The 25,894-nt window shown below is 46.7% G+C and overlaps 1 long non-coding RNA gene across 1 annotated transcript; it reads left to right on the top strand.

Moving 5' to 3' along the window:
- The first annotated feature begins 6,674 nt into the window (after window positions 1-6,674).
- LOC142930521 (uncharacterized) lies at window positions 6,675-20,546 on the top strand. The gene is made up of 2 exons (XR_012946466.1): window positions 6,675-7,007; window positions 19,863-20,546. It is a non-coding gene; the product is annotated as an uncharacterized LOC142930521 (long non-coding RNA).
- The last annotated feature ends 5,348 nt before the right edge of the window (window positions 20,547-25,894 follow it).

The following is a 25,894-nucleotide window of genomic DNA, read 5'->3' as shown; positions in this document are numbered from 1 at the left end:
CTCAGCTCATGCGCGACGGGAAAGAGTACGACGAATTGTGGCATCACAGGACTCTCGAGGGACGGCGACGGTGTGGGGAGGCCTTCATCCAGCAGTGGATAGACCACGGCTCATGTTGATAATGATATACACAGGAGCAACTGTGTGGACTGTGTTTTATAAATGGGGAGGGGGGGGGACCACGGTAATTGAACAAGCAGGGCGGGTGTGGTGGGGTAAACTGTGGGTATACCCACCTCTTGCAAGACTTCTGGCCAGTGTGGAAGAGTAGTCCAAAAATACCCTCTAGACTCTAGAGCAGACATGGGCAAAGTACGGCCCGTTAGGCTTTTTAATCCGGCCCGCCGAACTTGTCCAAATATTATTAAATTAAATTTTACCTTTCTCCTGTAATGCCCCCATTTCCCCATTAGATAGAGCACTTTGACCGGGAGTGTGGTGTATAGGCCCTATGTTCGTGCAATGTGTTAAAATGCCTTGCAAATAAATACTTTGCTACCTGTTAAAGGCCAAATCCTTTCATGTAATGATTTTTACATGTCATTTATATTAGTTCACACAAACACTCCATCCATCTGTTCCTTGCCCGGCCCCTCTGTCAAATTTTAGAACCCATTGTGGCCCACGAGTCAAATAATTTGACCACCACTGCTCTAGACTCTCGAGCAGTGGTCTTCACTGCAAGGCCCGCGGGCAACTGGCGGCCCCCCAACAATACACAAATGTGACGAAATCCCATCATTGTGTCAAACCCCAATGGCCCTCCTCTGAAAATTAGTGAACACTGCTCTAGATGTACTCTCTAGAGGTGCTCTAAAGAGCTCCCTCTAGTGGATGCTCTTCCACCAGCAGCGGCGTGAGCGAGATATAGCAGGGCTGCACCTTTATTACCTCGTCGCTATGTGCCCTCAGGGCAACTATGCACAAGAGCCAGATCTACATTACAAAATATTTCCCATCTCCACGGGCTCTCAAACGGTTATAAAGTTCATACTCTGTAATGTTGTTGCTTCCCAGATCTCCTTTTACAAAATAAAACCGTCTCAAAGGGGCCCTCTCACCTGATTATAAACAAGGGCCTTGCATCAACTGCTTACCTCCCACAGATCTCCACTTGCAAATGAGACTTTCTGTCTCAATGCACAAAGCCCGGCGCATTGTGTTTGTTCCACAAACTGAAACCCAAATGCCACGGTTCAACTGCAGATGTGTAGACATAGACACACACACAACACACACAACACGCACAAGAGCTCAAACTTATCCAATGACGTCAGCCCTGCATTGCCATGGCCAGCACATGTGACTGGTCATCATGAGCAGCAGCAGCAGAAACAAGCAAGCACAAGACTAGCAAGCGGTAGTGGAGTGGAGTGGCTCTCCTTTTACCATGCTGCCCCACGAATGCTGGAAGTGCCCCCGAAACAAGGTTACTTACACGGGTTCGGGCAAACGACATGTGTGCCTCTCCTCTTTCAATGACACGTCCCCGCCGGAGTTGGTGGGAACAGACCGAGTTTTCCAGATTAAATATTAACCGCAGACGAAATCCAATGGGGGTGAATGCTGTAGCGTGAATATGCATTGCTGTGTGCTTCGAATGTCAACCACTCTGTGCTGCATTGTTATGACGCTAATGCAAGCACAACGCTTCGGTTAAGCTGGATGTTAATTGTCATGGAACTAATGTACACAGTACATCACGTGGGGGAGGGCCTCATCCAGCAGTGGATTGACAAAGGACTCGACAGGATGGTCCAGATGTGTTGTGACCCCCCCCCCCCACATTTAATTTTCTAAAACGTATTTTTTTAAATAAGGTTGATTTTATACCAAAGGAACAACAATGTTAGGGGTCAATTAATTGGGTGTCAGAGGACACCTCGACCACCGTGTACAATGGTGGTCTTATTCAGAACACGTGTACTTCGGACATATGTTAAAATGCAATTATTTAATATGTAATGAAGTCATAAAGTGCAGGAATACTGTACTGTAATACAATCACCACAAAGTAGTTATATATTTGGAACAAGATCAAACTGCACCTCGGTATGTATTTGTAACGTCTGCAAAAATAAAATGACACAACGCTAATCTTTGACATGATGCAATATAAAACACAATATACACAATTACGATGTATATATCTCTAAATACTGTAATATATAGAATAAAATAAAATGTGTACATACGTAAGGAGCAATAATAGCAAAAAAAACAACACACAGTGATGTACTGTATTGTAAAACCGAACCCATGTGTAACAACTTGCCTGTATAATGTTTAAAGATTTAAAATTTTAATTAAGCTACTTATTACCATTCCGTTATAGTAAGTAATCTTACTTACCAAAATACAGTCATGTAATATACATATCATGAGCAAATTAGTTATAATTCTATTACAATTTAATACACTGTTACAATGTAAATACAGATGCAGTGTAGGATATAATTAAAACGTAGATGTTATTTAGAGTTAAGTGATTAACAATAATCACAGGATTATATTGTCAAAAGCGTTTGAAGATAGCAACCGATGAGCCACCGATAAAGAAACTTTAAAAAAAAATTATAAATCTGAAAATAGCACAGCAACTATAAATAAACATTACACCACCTAAACGAATGATACATTTGTAACAATAATAAGACATTGGTAAAGAATACACACAAATTCACTGGTAATTAAAATGCATTGGTCAAACACACACCGTTACACATTTAAATCCTATACACACTGGAGCAACAGTGATTAAATACACACTACAATTGCAATATAAATACAATTGTAACCACGATATATACATTTCAAATATATTGCCATAAACGAGTAACAATAAACATTGTTACTATTTAGAAATCGCTACGCAATCATACAACACACAGGGTACAATTTTTATTTTTAATAAATGTATTAATTATATTACAACGCTATGCATTTTGCTTAGCATCTAAATACATTGCAAATTATATACCGCATGTAACATTGTACAAGTACTGGCTTTATATTGCATAACCTGCAACATAGCGAGTACTATAATGAAAAACAAGTACCGTCATACATTGTGACATTCGAAGATGTAACAACGCATTGTAGCACCTATAACAACACGCCGTATAACACGATGTAAAACACAAACCACGTTACTATACTATTAGTGTATCAAGACAATCGTGTGTAAGATAAGAGATAAATCGAGATAGATGCAGTAGGAGTTGAGTTGATGGTTGGGGGCGGGGGGCTGTAGACTGGCACCTTACCCCGTGCAGAATGTGGAGCCGGTGGGAAGAAGAAGGAGATGATGATGATGATGGCTCCCATGATTTGAGACGAAGAAGAAGAGGAGGATGAGGAGGAGGAAGAATAAGAAGAGTTGAATGTCAGGAATGATTTCTCAGCGAGGAGCTGCGTGAGACACGCGGCCAGCCCCGGCATCTCCCCCGGCTTGACGAGCTGCGACTGAGCCCCGTGACGAGTGCGGTGGTGGTGGTGGTGGGGAGGGGGGTGGTGGCGTCTACACATCAGCACGTGTTTACCTCTATGTGTGTGTGTCACTGTGTATGACTAGCCCTATTGGTGTGTCACTGTGTATGACTAGCCCTATTGGTGTGTGTGTGTGTGTGTCACTGTGTATGACTAGCCCTATTGGTGTGTGTGTGTCACTGTGTATGACTAGCCCTATTGGTGTGTGTGTGTCACTGTGTATGACTAGCCCTGTTGGTGTGTCACTGTGTATGACTACTAGCCCTATTGGTGTGTCACTGTGTATGACTAGCCCTATTGGTGTGTGTGTCACTGTGTATGACTAGCCCTATTGGTGTGTGTGTGTGTGTGTCACTGTGTATGACTAGCCCTGTTGGTGTGTGTGTGTGTCACTGTGTATGACTAGCCCTATTGGTGTGTGTGTGTGTCACTGTGTATGACTAGCCCTATTGGTGTGTGTGTGTGTCACTGTGTATGACTAGCCCTATTGGTGTGTGTGTGTGTCACTGTGTATGACTAGCCCTATTGGTGTGTGTGTGTCACTGTGTATGACTAGCCCTATTGGTGTGTGTGTCACTATGTATGACTAGCCCTATTGGTGTGTGTGTGTCACTGTGTATGACTAGCCCTATTGGTGTGTCACTGTGTATGACTAGCCCTATTGGTGTGTGTGTCACTATGTATGACTAGCCCTATTGGTGTGTGTGTCACTGTGTATGACTAGCCCTATTGGTGTGTGTGTGTGTGTCACTGTGTATGACTAGCCCTATTGGTGTGTGTGTCACTGTGTATGACTACTAGCCCTATTGGTGTGTGTGTGTGTGTGTCACTGTGTATGACTACTAGCCCTATTGGTGTGTGTGTGTGTGTCACTGTGTATGACTAGCCCTATTGGTGTGTGTGTGTGTGTCACTATGTATGACTAGCCCTATTGGTGTGTGTGTCACTGTGTATGACTACTAGCCCTACTGGAGTGTGTGTCACTGTGTATGACTAGCCCTATTGGTGTGTCACTGTGTATGACTAGCCCTATTGGTGTGTGTGTGTGTGTCACTGTGTATGACTAGCCCTATTGGTGTGTCACTGTGTATGACTAGCCCTATTGGTGTGTCACTGTGTATGACTAGCCCTATTGGTGTGTCACTGTGTATGACTAGCCCTATTGGTGTGTGTGTCACTGTGTATGACTACTAGCCCTATTGGTGTGTGTGTGTGTGTCACTGTGTATGACTACTAGCCCTATTGGTGTGTGTGTCACTGTGTATGACTACTAGCCCTATTGGTGTGTGTGTGTGTCACTGTGTATGACTAGCCCTATTGGTGTGTGTGTGTGTGTCACTGTGTATGACTAGCCCTATTGGTGTGTGTGTGTCACTGTGTATGACTAGCCCTATTGGTGTGTGTGTGTCTATCACTATGTATGACTAGCCCTATTCTGTGTCTATCACTATATATGACTAGCCCTATTGGTGTGTGTGTGTGTCACTGTGTATGACTAGCCCTATTGGTGTGTCACTGTGTATGGCTAGCCCTATTGGTGTGTCACTGTGTATGACTAGCCCTATTGGTGTGTGTGTCACTGTGTATGACTAGCCCTATTGGTGTGTCACTGTGTATGACTAGCCCTATTGGTGTGTGTGTCACTGTGTATGACTAGCCCTATTGGTGTGTGTGTGTCACTGTGTATGACTAGCCCTATTGGTGTGTGTCACTGTGTATGACTAGCCCTATTGGTGTGTGTGTGTCACTGTGTATGACTAGCCCTATTGGTGTGTCACTGTGTATGACTAGCCCTATTGGTGTGTCACTGTGTATGACTAGCCCTATTGGTGTGTCACTGTGTATGACTAGCCCTATTGGTGTGTGTGTGTCACTGTGTATGACTAGCCCTATTGGTGTGTCACTGTGTATGACTAGCCCTATTGGTGTGTGTGTGTGTGTCACTGTGTATGACTAGCCCTATTGGTGTGTGTGTGTCACTGTGTATGACTAGCCCTATTGGTGTGTGTGTGTCTATCACTATGTATGACTAGCCCTATTCTGTGTCTATCACTATATATGACTAGCCCTATTGGTGTGTGTGTGTCTATCACTGTGTATGACTAGCCCTATTGGTGTGTCTGTGTCTATCACTGTGTATGACTAGCCCTATTGGTGTGTGTGTCTATCACTGTGTATGACTAGCCCTATTGGTGTGTCACTGTGTATAACTAGCCCTATTGGTGTGTGCGTGTCACTGTGTATGACTAGCCCTATTGGTGTGTCTGTGTCTATCACTATATATGACTAGCCCTATTGGCGTGTCTGTGTCTATCACTATATATAACTAGTCCTATTGGTGTGTGTGTCTATACGTTAGCATGTGTTTACATCTGTGTATGCGTGCTCCCATACAATGCATGACGAGCTCTATTAGCGTGTCTATTATACGTTAGCATGCTTACATGTGTCTGTGCGTGTAAATGTTTACATGCAATCACTGTGTACCGTATACGTCTATACGTATGTCTATATATTAGCGTGCATGTCTACCTCTGCGTGCGAGTACATGCCGACACACATCAATGTGTATGAGAATATACTATGAATGTAAATGTGTCTAAAATGTACATGTGCCTGCGTGTATGTCTAAAAATTGTCATGTGTGTGTCGTCGACGTGCACATGTGTGTCTATCACTACATGTATGTTGTGTCTATACAGCTGATATGTTTGCTGTGCATGCGTGTCAATACCGGTGCAGCTACACACGTATGTAGTGATACACGTGTGTGTGTGTGTCTCTATACGTGTGTGCCTATACGTGTGCGTGTGTCTATATACGTGGGTGTGTCTATACGTGGGTGTCTATACGTGTGCATGTGTCTATATACGTGTGTGTCTATACACGTGTGAATGTTTACACGTGTCTATACGTGTGTATATGTGTGTGTCTATACACGTGTGTGTGTCTATACACGTGTGTGTGTCTATACACGTGTGTGTGTGTCTATACACGTGTGTGTGTGTCTATACACGTGTGTGTGTGTGTCTATACACGTGTGTGTGTGTGTCTATACACGTGTGTGTGTGTGTCTATACACGTGTGTGTGTGTGTGTCTATACACGTGTGTGTGTGTCTATACACGTGTGTGTGTGTCTATACGCGTGCGCGTGTCTATACGCGTGCCTACACGCGTGCGCGTGTCTACACACGTGCGATATGTTGACACGTGTCTATGTGCGTGCGTGCGTTGCCTCTCTCAGACAATTACCCCCACGGACGATGGACAACGTGGGCTCTGCTCGCACTTGCTGCTGCTGTGCCCTGTCCAGCCCGCAGCAGCAGCAACAGCAGCAGCACCTCGCGTGTCCACGGGGGCGAGGGGGGGCCCCGCTGCCGCCGCCTCCTCCTCTCTCGCTCTCGGCAGCCAGCGACTGCTTGTTGGGGGGCTTCGACCGTGCGCGGCGTCGTCGTCGTCGTCTCTGTTGTATCTCGCCCGCCATTCGGATCCCACTGCCGGCTTGTAGAGAACAGCGGTGGGAAGCCGCAACACACACAGCATCACACGTGCAGCACACACAACAGCATCGTCGTCGTCGTCGCACACACAGCACACACACACACAGCACACACACACACGCGCACTGGGTTAGGGCGAGGCGGAGTAAGGGCGGGTTCCGTCTCGACATTCGGGCCGACGGAATTCGGTGTCGTGGTGTTTTTGGGGTGGTTGAGGGGTCGAGGCGTCCACCCGCCGTGGCAGTGCCGCAAGCACGTGGCATCAGCCATGATCAATCCACTGCTGGAGTAAGGCTTACAGAGTCCGGGTCGCGCAATTGGGGTGGTGGTGATGGTGGTGGTGATGGGGAGACTGTGATTGTACTTTAGTTGGGTGGTGGTGATGGGGAGAGTGTTTGACTGTGATTGTACTCCAGTTGGGGGGTGGTGGTGGTGGGGAGAGTGTTTGGCTGTGATGGTACTTCAGTTGGGTGGTGGTGGGGAGAGTGTTTGACTGTGATTGTACTCCATTTGGGTGGTGGTGGTGGGGAGAGTGTTTGACTGTGATTGTACTCCAGTTGGGGGGTGGTGGTGGTGGGGAGAGTGTTTGGCTGTGATGGTACTTCAGTTGGGTGGTGGTGGTGGTGGGGAGAGTGTTTGACTGTGATTGTACTCCATTTGGGTGGTGGTGGTGGGGAGAGTGTTTGACTGTGATTGTACTCCAGTTGGGTGGTGGTGGTGGTGGGGAGAGTGTTTGACTGTGATTGTACTCCATTTGGGTGGTGGTGGTGGGGAGAGTGTTTGACTGTGATTGTACTCCAGTTGGATGGTGGTGGGGAGAGTGTTTGACTGTGATTGTACTCCAGTTGGGGGGTGGTGGGGAGAGTGTTTGACTGTGATTGTACTCCAGTTGGGTGGTGGTGGTGGTGGGGAGAGTGTTTGACTGTGATTGTACTCCATTAGGGTGGTGGTGGTGGTGGGGAGAGTGTTTGACTGTGATTGTACTCCATTTGGGTGGTGGTGGTGGGGAGAGTGTTTGACTGTGATTGTACTCCAGTTGGATGGTGGTGGGGAGAGTGTTTGACTGTGATTGTACTCCAGTTGGGGGGTGGTGGGGAGAGTGTTTGACTGTGATTGTACTCCAGTTGGGTGGTGGTGGTGGTGGGGAGAGTGTTTGACTGTGATTGTACTCCAGTTGGGTGGTGGTGGTGGTGGGGAGAGTGTTTGACTGTGATTGTACTCCAGTTGGGTGGTGGTGGTGGGGAGAGTGTTTGACTGTGATTGTACTCCAGTTGGGGGGTGGTGGTGGTGGTGGTGGGGAGAGTGTTTGACTGTGATTGTACTCCAGTTGGGTGGTGGTGGTGGTGGGGAGAGTGTTTGACTGTTATTGTACTCCAGTTGGGTGGTGGTGGTGGGGAGAGTGTTTGACTGTGATTGTACTCCAGTTGGGTGGTGGTGGTGGGGAGAGTGTTTGACTGTGATTGTACTCCAGTTGGGTGGTGGTGGGGAGAGTGTTTGACTGTGATTGTACTCCAGTTGGGTGGTGGTGGTGAGAGTGTTTGACTGTGATTGTACTCCAGTTGGGTGGTGGTGGTGGGGAGAGTGTTTGACTGTGATGGTACTTCAGTTGGGTGGTAGTGCTGGTGGTGGGGAGAGTGTTTGACTGTGATTGTACTCCAGTTGGGTGGTGGTGGTGGGGAGAGTGTTTGACTGTGATTGTACTCTAGTTGAGTGGCGGTGGTGGTGGGGAGAGTGTTTGACTGTGATTGTACTCCAGTAGGGGGTGGTGGTGGTGGGGAGAGTGTTTGACTGTGATTGTACTCCAGTTGGTTGGTGGTGGTGGGGAGAGTGTTTGACTGTGATTGTACTCCAGTTGGGTGGTGGTGGTGGTGGGGAGAGTGTTTGACTGTGATTGTACTCCAGTTGGGTGGTGGTGGTGGTGGGGAGAGTGTTTGACTGTGATTGTACTCCAGTTGGGGGGTGGTGGTGGTGGGGAGAGTGTTTGACTGTGATTGTACTCCAGTTGGGTGGTGGTGGTGGTGGGGAGAGTGTTTGACTGTTATTGTACTCCAGTTGGGTGGTGGTGGTGGGGAGAGTGTTTGACTGTGATTGTACTCCAGTTGGGTGGTGGTGGTGGGGAGAGTGTTTGACTGTGATTGTACTCCAGTTGGGTGGTGGTGGGGAGAGTGTTTGACTGTGATTGTACTCCAGTTGGGTGGTGGTGGTGAGAGTGTTTGACTGTGATTGTACTCCAGTTGGGTGGTGGTGGTGGGGAGAGTGTTTGACTGTGATGGTACTTCAGTTGGGTGGTGGTGGTGGGGAGAGTGTTTAACTGTGATTGTACTCTAGTTGAGTGGTGGTGGTGGTGGGGAGAGTGTTTGACTGTGATTGTACTCCAGTTGGGTGGTAGTGCTGGTGGTGGGGAGAGTGTTTGACTGTGATTGTACTCCAGTTGGGTGGTGGTGGTGGGGAGAGTGTTTGTCTGTGATTGTACTCTAGTTGAGTGGTGGTGGTGGTGGGGAGAGTGTTTGACTGTGATTGTACTCCAGTAGGGGGTGGTGGTGGTGGGGAGAGTGTTTGACTGTGATTGTACTCCAGTTGGGTGGTGGTGGTGGTGGGGAGAGTGTTTGACTGTGATTGTATTCCAGTTGGGTGGTGGTGGTGGGGAGAGTGTTTGACTGTGATTGTACTTGAGTTGGGTGGTGGTGGTGGTGGGGAGAGTGTTTGACTGTGATTGTACTCCAGTTGGGTGGTGGTGGTGGGGAGAGTGTTTGACTGTGATTGTACTCCAGTTGGGTGGTGGTGGTGGTGGGGAGAGTGTTTGACTGTGATGGTACTCCAGTTGGGTGGTGGTGGTGGGGAGAGTGTTTGACTGTGATTGTACTCCAGTTTGGTGGTGGTGGGGAGAGTGTTTGACTGTGATTGTACTCCAGTTGGGTGGTGGTGGTGGGGAGAGTGTTTGACTGTGATTGTACTCCAGTTGGGTGGTGGTGGGGAGAGTGTTTGACTGTGATTGTACTTGAGTTGGGTGGTGGTGGTGGGGAGAGTGCTGTTTGACTGTGATTGTACTTCAGTTGCGGGTGGAGGACGTGGGGAGAAGGCGAAACCGGCTCACAAAAATCACTCACCGCTGATATTAGCCGTCCCCGAAAATTCAGCTCAGATGGGGCCCCCGGGTTCATAGTGCAGGGCGCGCTAACCACTGCGCCACCACTCTACAATCCCCCCGCCCAGTATATGTAAGTGCACGCACGTGTATGTACGTGTACATGCATTCACTTACACTTAGAAACTTCATATATAGTGCTGTAATGTGTATATATCTAGACCATCCTGGGTGAATGTTGTATCTTATAATGATGTTCTATAAGGGCTAGAGAACCGATATTTATATATCTAGAACACACGTGCACAGCTAGAAAATACAAAAAAAGACATTTGTGAATGTAAGCCACCAAATAAAGCGCGGACGTTCATTTGGTTTCATTCACAAGGGGCAGGGGACCTCCCCTAAAGTTGTGCGTTCGTACTATTCTCGTGCTGAACACTTGCAAGGCAGCAGCAATTAAATGAAGTTATAATGATCGTGCAGCACCTACTGTCAAAGGTCGTCGGGATGACGACTGCCTACCGGCTACCCAGTGAATACGGAAAATATATTCGGGTGAATACCATACTTGTTAATCCCTTATGAAGTTCCTAACTTATTACAGACGAAGATCAGTGGTCACCCCCCATGCCACCTTACGCATCTCAACGTTCATCCTCACAAGGGAGAAACGCAAACAAATAGACAACACAAAAAATCCCGCATGGACAAGAAAACTCAATTTCCCTGTACAAGATTACGGGGTAAACTGTATAGCTTGACAGGTATGGTATAGTAGTGTAGTGTATAGTGTAGTGTATAGTTGTATAGTCTATAGTGTAGTATATAGTGTAGTGTATAGTAGTGTGTAGTGTATAGTAGTGTAGTGTATAGTTGTGTAGTCTATAGTGTAGTGTATAGTAGTGTAGTGTATAGTGTAGTGTATAGCAGCGTACCTGTCAACCCCTTATCAGTGCCCTATCTTATTACAGACCAATTTAGAACGTATTGGTCACCCCGTGCCACCTTATAAATCTCAACGTTCATCCTACAAAGTCCCATCACAAGGGAGAAACACGAATTCACAATTTTGTTGCTAAACAAAAGCAGTTGTATTTATTAATGTTGACGATTGGTGTCAATGATGCTACTTATCATGCTACTTGTGTGTGATCTTGCATGCTGATTCTGCTGCTTCACATGTGGATGCACACACCCGTGTTGTTAATGTCCAACAATAAAATTACGAAGGGTTGAACAGTACACTTATTTAATTTGGCCGTACGATTGTTTTGTTGTGCCCGTACTGAAACGGCTGTAAGCCGTATGGACACTGAAAACTCAATTTCCCTGTACAAGAATACGTGGTAAAGTGTGTGGGGTTGACACGGTATGCAATACTGACGACATACGATCCTCACCATCTGTGAACCAATTAAATTGCCTCGTGCAATCTAACACCGAAGCCCATATGTATTATTGTACACTGTCGATATGCGTACACTGTGACACGCGTATACACATGCACACGATCACACAATTACAGTGCACGCGTATAAACGTAACGCTACTACTAGCATTGTGCATACGCATGCATACACTTGCACACAGACAAACACGGGGTCACGACACGTGTAGCAACACACCCATAACTCTGCGCGAGTTACACCTACGCAGTAATAAACCTACACATTATTACATAAACACGAATTCATAAGCATGCATCAGCATACATAATGTACACAAATGGGGCTTGCGCATGTGCGCAAGCCCTGTTAGCGAGCACACTCCCAATGTCTACACACCGCTCCGGGTACTCATTTAAGGCTACGGGTACCAAGGGGTGGCCCTGGGTACTTATTTAAGGCTACGGGTACCAAGGGGTGGCCCTGGGTACTTATTTAAGGCTACGGGTACCAAGGGGTGGCTCTGGGTACTTATTTAAGGCTACGGGTACCAAGGGGTGGCCCTGGGTACTTATTTAAGGCTACGGGTACCAAGGGGTGGCCCTGAGTACTTATTTAAGGCCACGGGTACCAAGGGGTGGCCCTGGGTACTTATTTAAGACTACGGGTACCAATGGGTGGCCCTGAGTACTTATTTAAGGCTACGGGTAGCAAGGGGTGGCCCTGGGTACTTATTTAAGGCTACGGGTACCAAGGGGTGGCCCTGGGTACTTATTTAAGGCTACGGGTACCAAGGGGTGGCCCTGGGTACTTATTTAAGGCTACGGGTACCAAGGGGTGGCCCTGAGTACTTATTTAAGGCCACGGGTACCAAGGGGTGGCCCTGGGTACTTATTTAAGGCTACGGGTACCAATGGGTGGCCCTGAGTACTTATTTAAGGCTACGGGTAGCAAGGGGTGGCCCTGGGTACTTATTTAAGGCTACGGGTACCAAGGGGTGGCCCTGGGTACTTATTTAAGGCTACGGGTACCAAGGGGTGGCCCTGGGTACTTATTTAAGGCTACGGGTACCAAGGGGTGGCCCTGGGTACTTATTTAAGGCTACGGGTACCAAGGGGTGGCCCTGGGTACTTATTTAAGGCTACGGGTACCAAGGGGTGGCCCTGAGTACTTATTTAAGGCTACGGGTACCAAGGGGTGGCTCTGAGTACTTATTTAAAGCTACGGGTAGCAAGGGGTGGCCCTGGGTACTTATTTAAGGCTACGGGTACCAAGGGGTGGCCCTGAGTACTTATTTAAAGCTACGGGTAGCAAGGGGTGGCCCTGGGTACTTATTTAAGGCTACGGGTACCAAGGGGTGGCCCTGGGTACTTATTTAAGGCTACGGGTACCAAGGGGTGGCCCTGGGTACTTATTTAAGGCTACGGGTACCAAGGGGTGGCCCTGGGTACTTATTTAAGGCTACGGGTACCAAGGGGTGGCCCTGGGTACTTATTTAAGGCTACGGGTACCAAGGGGTGGCCCTGGGTACTTATTTAAGGCTACGGGTACCAAGGGGTGGGCCTGGGTCGAACCCGGTTGGCCGGATTCTGAGCGCAGTGCGCTAACCGCTCCGCCACCGCTCCCGTGCACAAAAGACAAAAGATCCCCCGTGTAGTCTCCATCAGGCTGTCGGGGCAAGTGCTGTTAGCGAGTAACCCCGGCCGCCTTTGTCTTCCCCAGTGGCGATGTTTACTACACACGGCACCAGGTAACTCATTTGAGGCTGAGTCGACACAGAGGAGGCCCAGAACCCGAACAGAGATATTCGTAAGCGCATTGCGCTAACCGCAACACTTACCGCTCCCTGGACACAAACACATATTACACATAAACACAATCATGTAGTGTTACAGTATTTACAGATGCAATACATTTACACGGCAGTGTGTAGGTACCACGCATCGGTGTTTTAACGCAATAACAAGGACACAACACGCACACATTCAACCATCGCTTAGCAGTGTTTCAAAGCAATCATTACTATAGGCACGAGGACAAATGCTATCTATATCCATCAAGTACATGGACGCTTGTAACTATAGTTATATGTAATGTATATGTACGGGATAAATCGCGTTCTTATTATCCGTGGAGATTTTGGGGGTACCGATATCGCGAATCCTATCATCCGCGATTGTAAATGACAAGTAAATCGCCGATAATTGCATGAATTTGACGCTCAAAAAAACCCTTATTTGCGACATTTGCTGAACCATTGGAAGCCGCTCAGCATTGAACTACTCTTGGACGACACGAAGCTTTCATAGAGGCCGGTGGTAACAGGGAATGTTCGTGGACCCTACAGCTCCCACGAATAATATGATTCGCGGGTTGTGGGGGTAACCGATAAGAGGATTTCTATTATTCGTAGAATGTAAATAGCTTCTGTTGCCACCGAGATCCGCTCCGGTGAGGAGAATGCAACAGACTCCCTCCGCCCTCACTGCGAAGGAATGCATGGAGGTAAAACCCGCGCGTGTACCCGGCTACCCGCCCGTGAAATCTGAGCTGTGAATACACAGAGCCCAACCCTCGGCTAGCAGCAGCAGCAGCAGAAGAAGTCGCCTTCTCATCACACCACAAGACATCTCACCCCTCAACACACACACACAGCCTCTCACCCCTCAGCACACACACACAGCCTCCCACCCCTCAACACACACACACAGCCTCCCACTCACTCACATACCCAGCCTCTCACCCCTCAACACACACACACACAGCCTCTCACCCCTCAACACACACACAGCCTCTCACCCCTCAACACACACACACAGCCTCCCACTCACTCACGTACCAAGCCTATCACCCCTCAACACACACACACACAGCCTCCCACTCACTCACATACCAAGCCTCTCACCCCTCAAAACACACACAGCCTCTCACCCCTCAACACACACACAGCCTCCCACTCACTCACATACCCAGCCTCTCACCCCTCAACACACACACACAGCCTCTCACCCCTCAACACACACACACAGCCTCCCACTCACTCACATACCCAGCCTCTCACCCCTCAACACACACACACAGCCTCTCACCCCTCAACACACACAGCCTCCCACTCACTCACATACCCAGCCTCTCACCCCTCAACACACACACACACAGCCTCTCACCCCTCAACACACACACACAGCCTCCCACCCCTCAACACACACACACAGCCTCCCACTCACTCACATACCCAGCCTCTCACCCCTCAACACACACACACAGCCTCTCACCCCTCAACACACACACAGCCTCTCACCCCTCAACACACACACAGCCTCCCACTCACTCACGTACCCAGCCTCTCACCCCTCAACACACACACACAGCCTCACTCACATACCCAGCCTCTCACCCCTCATCACACCACAAGCCATCTCACCCCTCATCACACAGACACAGCCTCTCACCACACACACATACCTCGCCTCACACACAGCCTCCCACTCACTCATGTACCCAGCCTCTCACTCCACACACGCACATACCTAGCACATCCCACACACACATTCACACACCCACACACCCACCCTGCCTCCCATCCACTCACACATATCCAGTCACCACCATTAGCCTCCTCCCACCTCCACATCCCATTATGAACCCATCCACACAGACACACAACCGCCTCGTAGCAACCTACTTTCCACCCACCCACCCACTTAAAACCCTCTATGTTTATATTAAAAAAAACCCACTCACCTACCACCGTCCTTTTCCCACCACTAATCCATCCTCTATCCTGCCATCCCATCCACCCACCTTCATATTCCCACCACTCACCCACCAATCCACCCTGCCAACCCTCCCACCAAACCCATCCCACACCTCGCCTCCCGCCCATGCTCCTACCCCTGCACAAACCTCTCCCTTCTCCCCACCACGGGCTTTTCGGAACCTTACGCACCCCCTCCCCCGTCCCCATCTCTTCCATTCCATCCCACCTCATCATCGTCATTATGCCCACACCGCCATCAACCCTCTGCACCCCTCCACCCACACTGCACAGCAACACCACCACCACCCACCCACCCACCGCCTTCGCTGTGTGTGTGTGTGTACACGCGTGAGTCTACGCGCGTTCTCGTCCATTCCCCCTGTATGCAATTCCACACCCACCCTTCCTCTCCTCCTCCCCTCTGTCTACTCTCCTGTCCCCATTTGTTTCCATTCTCCACACACCCCCACACGCCCCACTCCCAACATCATCCATAGCCACGCTCCCCCTCCTCCTCCTCACACCATCTCCTCCCTCTCTCCCCACCTTCTTTTTAAAAGGGTCCGTCAGAGCCCAGGCGGCCTAGGAAACCGGGCAAGAAGCCAAATGTTCCTCAAGTCCCCGCTTATGCTAACATTTCTCCCCAGCGCTTGCACGAGGCCAATGCTTTGGGGGGGGGGTTGAGGAGGAGGAGGATGAGGACGAGAGGCGGGGGTCATGCCAGATGCGTTTTCCACACACACGGCACAACGCGCAGTGAAAAATACTGCGCCGTGACCTGAATTTTTTTCCTCTTGCATCCTCGCCCAGCAAACCTCCTCCCCACCCGCTCCACCCTCCTCCTCCCCATCTTCAGTGGTGCGATGGCTCATTGGGGGGACAGTGCCGCTCTTACTCGGCCTGTGGTGGTAGGGGGGGAATTGGTTCGCAGGCAACGAAATGGGGCTGTGGGTGTCACTGTCGCGTTTGCGCAAAGGGCATCCTGCCACAAAATGACCTTGGGGAGATGAGCGTTTGTTAATTCTCCCATCACCGGCCTGGGACTGCATCTAACGAGGGCTCTCGTTAAATGTATAATCCAGACAGTGATCTTATCATTAACCGTAACCTTAACTTTGACCTTAAGCCTAACCATAGTTCAAACCAACCATATCTCTGACTCTAATCTTGACCCTAGCCTCTAACCTCTAGCAATGACCCAAGCCATAACCCTCAACATTACCCTCAACATTACCCTCAACACCAGCATTCACATTACAGTCGTGAACTCTAACACTCACCTAAAACATTGACCATAATTCTGAACGTAATACTGCCTCGAACAGCCTCACCCTATCCGTGGTCTAAACCCTAGCATAACCCCTAATAGTCATCATTAACCTCACCATACCCGTACAATATCAGTTGTACAGCGTTGTATGCAACTATAACGTCATCTACAATGTGGTTTTGTAATGTGCAGTATTATCAATCAACATACAGCAAATTACACCGTAGTTTTTTTTACTTTGCGCAGCGCACGGTGTGTGTTTACATCGGCTGCAAACGCCCCCGTGGTGGTGTTACTCGCCGCGTGTAACAACAGCGCCACCAAACACTGCCGCTGTTGACTGCGGCGGTGATGGCGGTGGTTGTGTTGCGGTTTGAGCACGAAAGTGGCTTGCCCTTGCGGCTGTGACAACACTCAAGCGTCTGCCTGTCTGTCGGGTTGTCACAGCGTGAGGCAGGCCCGTTTAAAGATTGTCCTCGAGTCTCCCTCCTCCTTCTTCTCTCCCTCCACCAACCCCCGGTTCACGCCCGTAGTTGCCGGAATCTCTCCCAATGGTGCCGGATGGCGGGACGAGCTGTTGAGTGGGCGTGAGCATCGGTGGGGTGGTAGTAATACGCTGGGGCAAAACTAAAATTAGACACCTTCACAGGGTGGCGAGGCGACTCATAGAGAGAGAAAGAAAGAGCTAACGTCGTTTCAGAGCACGGATCACGGAGCACCCACCGATCCTGGGTTTTCATTCAGGTTTCAGTTGTCCAATTGCACCCCCCCCACCCGCCGATTAAATCGGTTTCCCAAGTGTAGCGAGTTGATAGCTGCAGCCCAGTTGTTAAATTAATTCATGTAAAAACATTCAAGTTAAAGTTGTTTTGTTTTGTGTCGTCAGTGGTGTCTGGGTGGCTCATAGGTCAGAGTGCTGAATTGACACCGCTGAGATCCTGGGTTCGAATCCAGGCAGCTGCCTGTGCTTAAATCAGGTTCTCAAGCGGAGTGCATAATTAATGGTCTCAGTTATTAACCAATGACTGCACAAACAAAAAATATATCATTTGGACTCGCAACTTAGTTTGGCTATATTTCAGCTCTACGAATGAACATATTTGTTGGCCATGGAACCAACATTCCTCTCTGTAGTAAGACGAGTGGGAGAATGCTGTCCCATGCTGTGTGGACCAGATGTCACTTAAAATTATCTCAAAGGAAGCTTAAATAAATAAATAAACGGCTGTCCTTGCAATAACTCCTCATGCCATTGCTGGTGGAATGACCTCCACGAGAGGGGGCTTTAGACAGCCCCATAGAGAGTACTCACCTCTTTCGCCAGTCGCAAAAGAGGTGAGTACCCACCAAGGCCATAATTATAATATATATTGGGGGGGACACATCCCCCTCAATATTCAAATATGCTCAAAACGTCCCCCCGAATATATTGCTATGAAAAATATTGCTATGCTATGTAAATAAAAACAACAATTTGCTAAACCTTGGCCACAATATCTGGATTTGTCTTCATATAAATCAATGCATAGATTTCTGTTTATATGATTGTAGTTATGGTTGTACTTTATTAATCCCTAATCTCTGCCATTACATACAATGAAACAAGAAATGGTAAAAAAGTTAAAACAGAGCAATGTAATACAATACACTATTAGACATTATTGTAAAAAATAAATAAAAAGTCCATCCCATGTGTTAGTGCATTTTTTAATATTTTAGGCAGGAAGTGAGTTTTAAAATTTAGATACGTTTCTGGGTTAAGACCCCCAGACACCCTGCAAGATTTGGTCCCCCCTAATGTTAACTCCATGGCTACGGTCTTGGTACCCACAGTTTACCCTGCCACACGTGACCTATCGACCCACTAACTGCTAGGTTACTCATTTAGACTGCTGGACGGAGAGAGGTGGGGGATTTAGTAAACTTACACCATCGTTTGTCGGAGATCGAATGGGAGACGTTTTGTATTGCTGTTACGCCACTGGCAGCATCCCAATTGGGAGAAAAAAAATCACAGGAGGATCTTCTTTGGAGAGGCTTCCCTTTGCTATAGGAATGTGGAATTTCCACAATTGGATTGGAGCTCTCAATGGCGATAAGTACAGGCCCACTTATATATGAGCAGGGAGATACTCTGATTTTGGATTGTTTTCTGTTGCAATGTTGGAGCCTCGGTCATCTTGAGATGCTTTATGTATCCGGAATGCATTGTGTCATTCAGGATGAAAGCATGCAATTGACACAATGACAACACAAATTAATGTGAAAGCTCCAAAGCTCCCCCTAGTGATTTCCCCTCACTTGCCACCCGGCTGGCTTTCAATTATCGTATTCGCAAGCGTACAAAAAGGAAATTAAATGAAAATAATTGCTGTCCATTACACAGGCCATGGAGTAAATCGTGGTGGCGCACGCGTGTGTAATCGAACACTGTTAAATCGATTCGTGCGCACGCGGGAACGAGATGGATATTCGTATCGTGGAATTGTGACGAATGTGGAAGGCTTTGTGGGAGGAGGCCTTCATCTCACGGTGGACTGATGATGATCATATCTCCTGTTGCTTCTCATAGACACTATTCTGCCTATTTAAGAAGGGATTGACCAAATATCAAAATACAGGATCCTCCTGCAAAAGACGCTTGAGACTCAGCGAAACCTTCCTGGATGAATAAAGGGATATGCGTAAGCAGTATTGTATATTTTTACACAACACTGTCACACATAAAGGTGATTTCACAAATCCACGAAAATACACTACAATACACTACATCTTCTTTGGTTCTTTCGGTAAAGTCACGTAGAATGAGAATAAAATAATTAATTGATAAAATAACAATAATATTCTCACGACGTGTCTGGAGGACAGCGCTGTCCTCCAGACAGTCTCGTCCCTTCACCTGATGAAGGCCGCTTGTGTTGTGGCCGAAACATCGTGAGAATATTATTGTGTTATTTTATTTTATCAATTTATCATTTTATTCTCATTCTATGTGACTTTACCGAAAGAACCAAAGAAGATGAATCCTTGCAGTCACGAAAGCTTTAAATCGAAAAATACACTACATGATTTATAAACTGCACCACTTTCTGATATGGTTGATTTAATGTACATTTACATCATATTTAATTCACAAAGATAAGCTGCCAGTGACTTGTGACATTGAGAAGGGCACTGTGAAAATAAATGAACATCACCTTTTCTTATTTTATTAAGCTTGCCGTCTCTATCATCTGTTATGGTTCCGTTTTGTTAAGGGATACTACAAATATTTGTGTTCTTGCTTTCACAAAAACGTATGATACGTTCAATCATGTTTTGTTTTTGTTTTGGGTTGTCATGTACGTAATTTGTATTCTCATTCTTCAGCTGTTCTCCCCGGTAGACTCCCCCTGGAACTCTACCGAGCAGCTGCACGGCACACTGGGCGAAGACCCGGAGGGAGGCCCAGGACACGCTGCTGGCAGTTGGACGATGTCGCTTGGCTGGCCTGGGGACGCCTGGGAATTCCCCAGGAAGACCTTGAGTCTGTGTATAGTAGTGTAGTGTATAGTGTAGTAGTGTATAGTAGTGTAATTTATTGTAGTTTATAGTATTGTAGAGTGTAGTAGTGCAGTGTATAGTAGTGTAGTATAATAGTGTAGTGTATAGTTGTGTAGTGTATAGTAGTGTAGTGTATAGTGTAGTAGTGGTGTATAGTAGTGTATTGTAGAGTATAGTAGTGTAGTCTATAGTGGTGTATAGTGTAGTGTAGTAGTATTCTGTTTTGTTTGGCATGTTCATGCCTCATGTCTTGTCCGGTATTTTTTTTTGTGTTCCAGATAACACTTTATTTTGCCCTCATCTGTCAATGCACTGTCCATTACAATGTTGGCTCATGAGTGATATTGGTGACATCCATTTAATCATTTAGCCTCTTTAGGGAATGAAGTCTATTGCTTAGAACCAGTATAAATTCCCTGACCTGTTGAACTCGGCGTTTAACGTGAGCTGTCTTGCTTATTATTTTCTGTCATTAGTTCTGTTTCTCCATAATAAAGGTTTTTTGGGTTAGATCGCGTAAGTATAAATGTGTCGTAACCCTCCACCACCTGACACAGCCAATTAGTAAGGGATTTGTCACGTAAACAAAACGCCAATTAGTTACTACTTCAGCCCACCGGTGTGTTGGATAGTAAATCTACCACATTTACAATTTGAGTAGTACGACGCTTCGCTGGTAATTACATCCAGCATCATCGGGCAATTTGCCAGAATAGTGACGCAATCCACGCCCCCTTCTGAATCTCACCAGAAGGTTCTCGACCGAGCACCACGTGTCCCTCAAGCCACCCTTTGGGCCCCCTCGCTACCCTGTCCCAGTCACTTGCCCTCTCGGGTTCACCTAGACTGTCACGTCCTTACTTGCCCTCTCTCTGACCGTCACCAGAACCATGCCCCCTAGGGCCCGCTTCCATGCCATACCTACTCCGGTGCCAGAGAGAGGCTTAAGACGCACAGTTCCACTCTTGTGACAGTAGCTGTCGCTAAACGACATAGTGACTCCATTTACGTCACTACATATGCATCCCAACATTTACAAACGCGCACTGATCAGCGTGGCGAAATTTGGTCACACAACCATACTTCACCAAGAGGGCTGTACACCTACATATCACCACTGGTCTTTTTAATTAAGAGCCACTGCTCTCATATCATTATACTTGTTCCCTATAGGGATGAGTGGAGTGCAATGTTTTTAACTGAATGGGGTGACAGTGGCGGGAAGAGGGTTCCTTTAAGTTGCCCACAGGGAGGGTCGTGTGTTTGCATAACGAGACAGATTGTGTCCGCACAAGTGCTTCCAAGCGCATTCATTATTGACCAATATCACCGAGAGAGATGCGCACTGCCAGTACGCCGCCAAATAAATGCAATGCCCCTTTGTTCATCCAGGGAAGCATCACCGAGCCTCAAGTCGGGTTTGCCAACGATATGGCGATACCACGTTGTGTCGTGCGATCTCAGATCCGCGGTTATTGAATCATTCTTTAAAAAAGAAAATAGCTATATCGTGATTATATTATCGATGCTCGTTTTCTTATTGTGGTTGACTGCTAAAATGTGTGTGCAGTAAGCACATATTTTTTAGAAATACACACCATTTCATTTTTTAAAAATGTTATCCACTATGAAGGACCATTGCCCGAAATGTCGCCTATTATTTATCCTTCATTTTAACGCTGCAGTGTTCTGGATGAATGTGTTGAGTTTTTGTGTTAATTGTGATTGTGCGCCACTGCTCATGCAGTATCACCAAATAATGTGTTATTTAATTAATGCTTTTCAAAACATGGACTAATTGAAGGCGTGGTGGTTATATTTCACCACCAAATCTTGATTTACTTCATTATTGTGCATATCGCGGCACGTGTATTATAACGTTATCGGGTGTACTTATATTATTATTACAAGACTTGTGACGGAATTATGTTGATTCATCTTCATTCATACAGGAAGTTCAGCAGAGCACAGATATGGGAGCATAGTCGTATAGTACAATAGATGTTGCTGCACTGACCTCTGCTACCCACCACGTAGCCCTGCAGCCCTATTACAACCTGTTTGTGCACAACACAGTCAACCATCCAAGCACGATCCAGGCTGGACTTGCTTAGCTTCCGAGATCTTACAAAATCAGGTTGTGCGTTTTGGGTAGAGGTGTGATTATAATACTCAAATCACATTGAGAAGGGCGTGAGTAACACGTACCAGCAGGGGAGGTTAGCTCAGGCAATCGTCTGTCCAGGAGGTCAACAGTGCTTGTCCAATGGATAATCCTGGACTATGCCATAGAAATGTGACATTTCCACCAAATGTCTCTCAGTGACACCAATCAAGATGAGCGCCATCCAACTTTTTTCTTTAGATAAGGGACAAGTGTTTAATTCATTTTTTAAAAAAAAACAAGAATTGGCTGATAACATCGCTGTACAACGTTTGATATTAGAAGTGGACCAAAAACGACCATATTCTCTCCGTGTCTCACCCACCCCTCACCCTTTAAAAGCTCCTTTTATGGAAGCGCAATTGCTATTTTTTGTGCCTTTCAACCTGTCACGCCTTACACTTTCTTCTCATAGGACATTACACCCTCACCGGAACTGCTCCGGGCTGTATAAACGAGGCTTAAGAAAAATGTCTCCTTTCCCCCCCCCCACCTCCTTTCTTCCTCCACTTTCTCTCTGTAAAGGCTAAGAGACAAGTGGTCTATGCTTGGTGCAACAAAACAGGTGGTGGTGGTGGGGGGGGTTAGATGGACTTCTGTGAACACAATGCCAAGGACTGTGCTGCTCAGTGTGTACAATTATTGTGTTAAATAGAACCTGCGTTCAGTATGCACACTTAAGGCCGGAGCTGATTGACCCTAAGTGTGTGTGTGTGAATGTTCTGTCAGCTGTCAGCCCCAATTGCTATTGTTGCCTTTTTATTAGCAGCGCGAGCCGCTAACCGCAAACAGAATTGTGACCCGAGTGGGGTGTGGGCATGGTGACGTGGGGTGAGTGGAGTGTGGCTCTGGGAAAGGCATGATGGTTTCAAAAGTGCTTTGGTAATTCAAAAAAAGGAGCATGTGACCAAATATGCCACGATTCGCCCGATCTTTTCAGATGTTGCACGCTAAGCTGGTTTGTGTGTCTGGATCGTACCTGGTTTGGGCAAATAGCGTGCATAACCGATGCTAAAGGCTGCTGGGCTACATTGTGGACAGCAGAGGACAGTGCAGAAAAAATATATTGTTCTGTACTTTGGTGCACTCCACCTCCACCAACAATGCATATCTCTATGTAAAATTGCATTCATACCAAATGTACTAAATATTATTATTATTATTCTGAAGGTTCACATCCCTGTCAGGGCCCATCATCCCTCTGGGGTTAAAAGCAATACACATATTATTATGGGAAGTTGTCCTATGGGTGGAATTTCCACCACTCGCTCTGGGCTGAAAAACAGGAGACCGAATATGGATATACTTTACCTTGGGTTACCAAAATGGGATTCGATGGCTTTGAGAAAGAACAATGAGTGGGCGATAGCACAGAGTGTGATTAAGTGGTTTGTCAATTGTATAATGACTGGATTAGAGCAGTCATTTCCTAATTGATTTGAACTGCATCTGGTCAATCACTGCAAAGGCTTCGTGCTTGTGGTATCACAATCTTAGCTATTAAACAGATGGTATGAGGGCTGATGGAAAAGACTGTGTCCTGCCAGAGAGCAATGAGTGTCCTTGATGAAGCAATGTTATCTATACGGTTCCACTTGAAGTGCAATGTACTTGGTACGTCAGCATCATCCTCATCGATGTCTCAAGGATGTAATAATCCCTCTACAGAACTCCACTCAGAGATCACATCTCACGTCGCTTCATCGGCACTTTACCTGCGAGGGATTTTTTAGCTGTGGTGCCAGTTCTGGGATAAGTGAGATTTTAAATTTTTGTTATGCATTTTCCTTTTTTTTCTTCTCTAGATTTGTCCAGATTCCTCAACCTTCTAACATTTTCAGTCAATACGCAGACAAGAGGATCCTGTAAAAAAAAGGATAGCAGAATTAGTCAATTGCTAGGAAATTGGTAAATCATTGAACTTAGTTGTAACGCAACAGTCACCCTTTTATTGTCGAAACATTCGTTCTCCGTCAAGCTCCACACTTTTTGATCGCCCCTCGTACGTCTCGTTAAGTGCAGCATTTGACATGAATGCACCCTCAATTGGGTCTTTAAAGCCTAATTGCTTTGAGTGACCCCATCCACTGAACCAGAGCCATGGGCAGCACAGAGCCCCATCCGCTGGAATCTCTGGGTTGTAAATATTCCTCCCATTGTGTCAATGGGTTGATTGACGGTCCAGCACTCACTGATTAATTCCAGTCACTCACTCGCCGTCAACTCTCGAAGCTTCCTATGTACGACTCGGGGGAGCAGAAGCAACGCAGTGACTTCCAACAGTGTCACCTCGGCGAGGTCACGGCCAGTGAGTCAGACTATGGGCCCTCCTGTTACACAAGCTTGTAATTCAGAATCAGAATATGTATTTATGCTGGAGGAATCAGCTATGAAGCTCTTTTCCACAGATGTTCAGTAGAATTACATTGAGAGACAGATACGTTGGAAGGCATGCATACATGTCAACCCCGAAAGGTGATATATATAACAAAATCAGACCCCTCCTGAAACTCCTTGGTAAAACCCCAAGAAACTGAGGAAGAAACCCAAGATAGAGAGAGAGAATCCTAAGCAACTGAAGAAAACTCGAGAAATCGTGACAATGCCAAGAAACTGAGACCCAAGAAACCGAGAAGGGAAATCTTAGAAATAGGAATACTCTAAACGGCGACAGAGACCGAACAAATTGAGGCATCATGACCCCACGGTTACAAGATGTTAACTACCTCGCCTGATTGTCAGGAGGTCGTGGGTTCGATCGCGACCCTAAAGCCTGCTGCTGTATATTTGGAGTTTGCGTGTCTTTTTCTCTCTCTCTCTCTCTGCCCGTGGTCGTGTGGATTTTTTTCCGGGTCATCCGGGTTTCCTCTCCACATTTAGAAACGTGCGTTTAGAATGTTTGGTTGCTAAACGTTTCCACACGATGATAAGCCACTTTGTTGAGCTTTCATTCATAAGCCAGGTCGCTTATGAAAAAAGAGCTACACAACTCAGTGTGGGGCATTACCTGGTAAAATAGAAAATATATATTTTCATAGTTAGTATTCCTTGCCATGTAAGCACACCCATTGGAGAACAGAGTTAGGGACATCACAATAACTATATTCTTGGCTTTGATTTAAAGCTTTCGTGACTGCAGTGATTCATATTATTGGTTCTTTCGGTAAAGTCCCGTTGAAGGGAAACAATAATATAATAAAATATATATAAAACAATAAAATTATCACGACGTTTCGACTGCAACACAGTCATCATCAGGTGTGCCGTTGGTTTTCACACCTGATGATGACTGTTTGTGTTGCAGTCGAAACGTCGTGAGAATTTTATTGTTTTATATATTTTATTATTTTATTGTTTCCTTTCAACGTGACTTTACTGAAAGAACCAAGAATATATATTCTTGGTTCTTTCGGTAAATTCACGTAGAAGGACGTGACTTTACCGCAAGAACCAAGAATATTAATCCGTGCAGTCACGAAAGCTTTAAATCAAAATCACAATAACTGTTAAGTGGAGTACGTGAAATCAGCTTATCATACCGTGTCAACCCATACGGTTTACCCCGTATACTTGTACAGGGAAATTAAGTTTTCAGGTCCATACGGCGTACAGCCGTTTCAGTACGGGCAAAAAAACAATGTTTTTTTCTATATTTGTTTGTGTTTCTCCCTCGTGATGGGACTTTGTAGGATGA

This window comes from Petromyzon marinus, chromosome 40 (assembly GCF_048934315.1).
Source record: "Petromyzon marinus isolate PM22_M1 ecotype Great Lakes invasive population chromosome 40, UKy_Petmar_22M1.pri1.0, whole genome shotgun sequence".
Classification (NCBI taxonomy): Eukaryota; Metazoa; Chordata; class Hyperoartia; order Petromyzontiformes; family Petromyzontidae; genus Petromyzon; species Petromyzon marinus.
The sequence above is the reverse complement of the archived record's forward strand: the minus strand, read 5'-3'. Positions and strand labels throughout refer to the sequence as shown.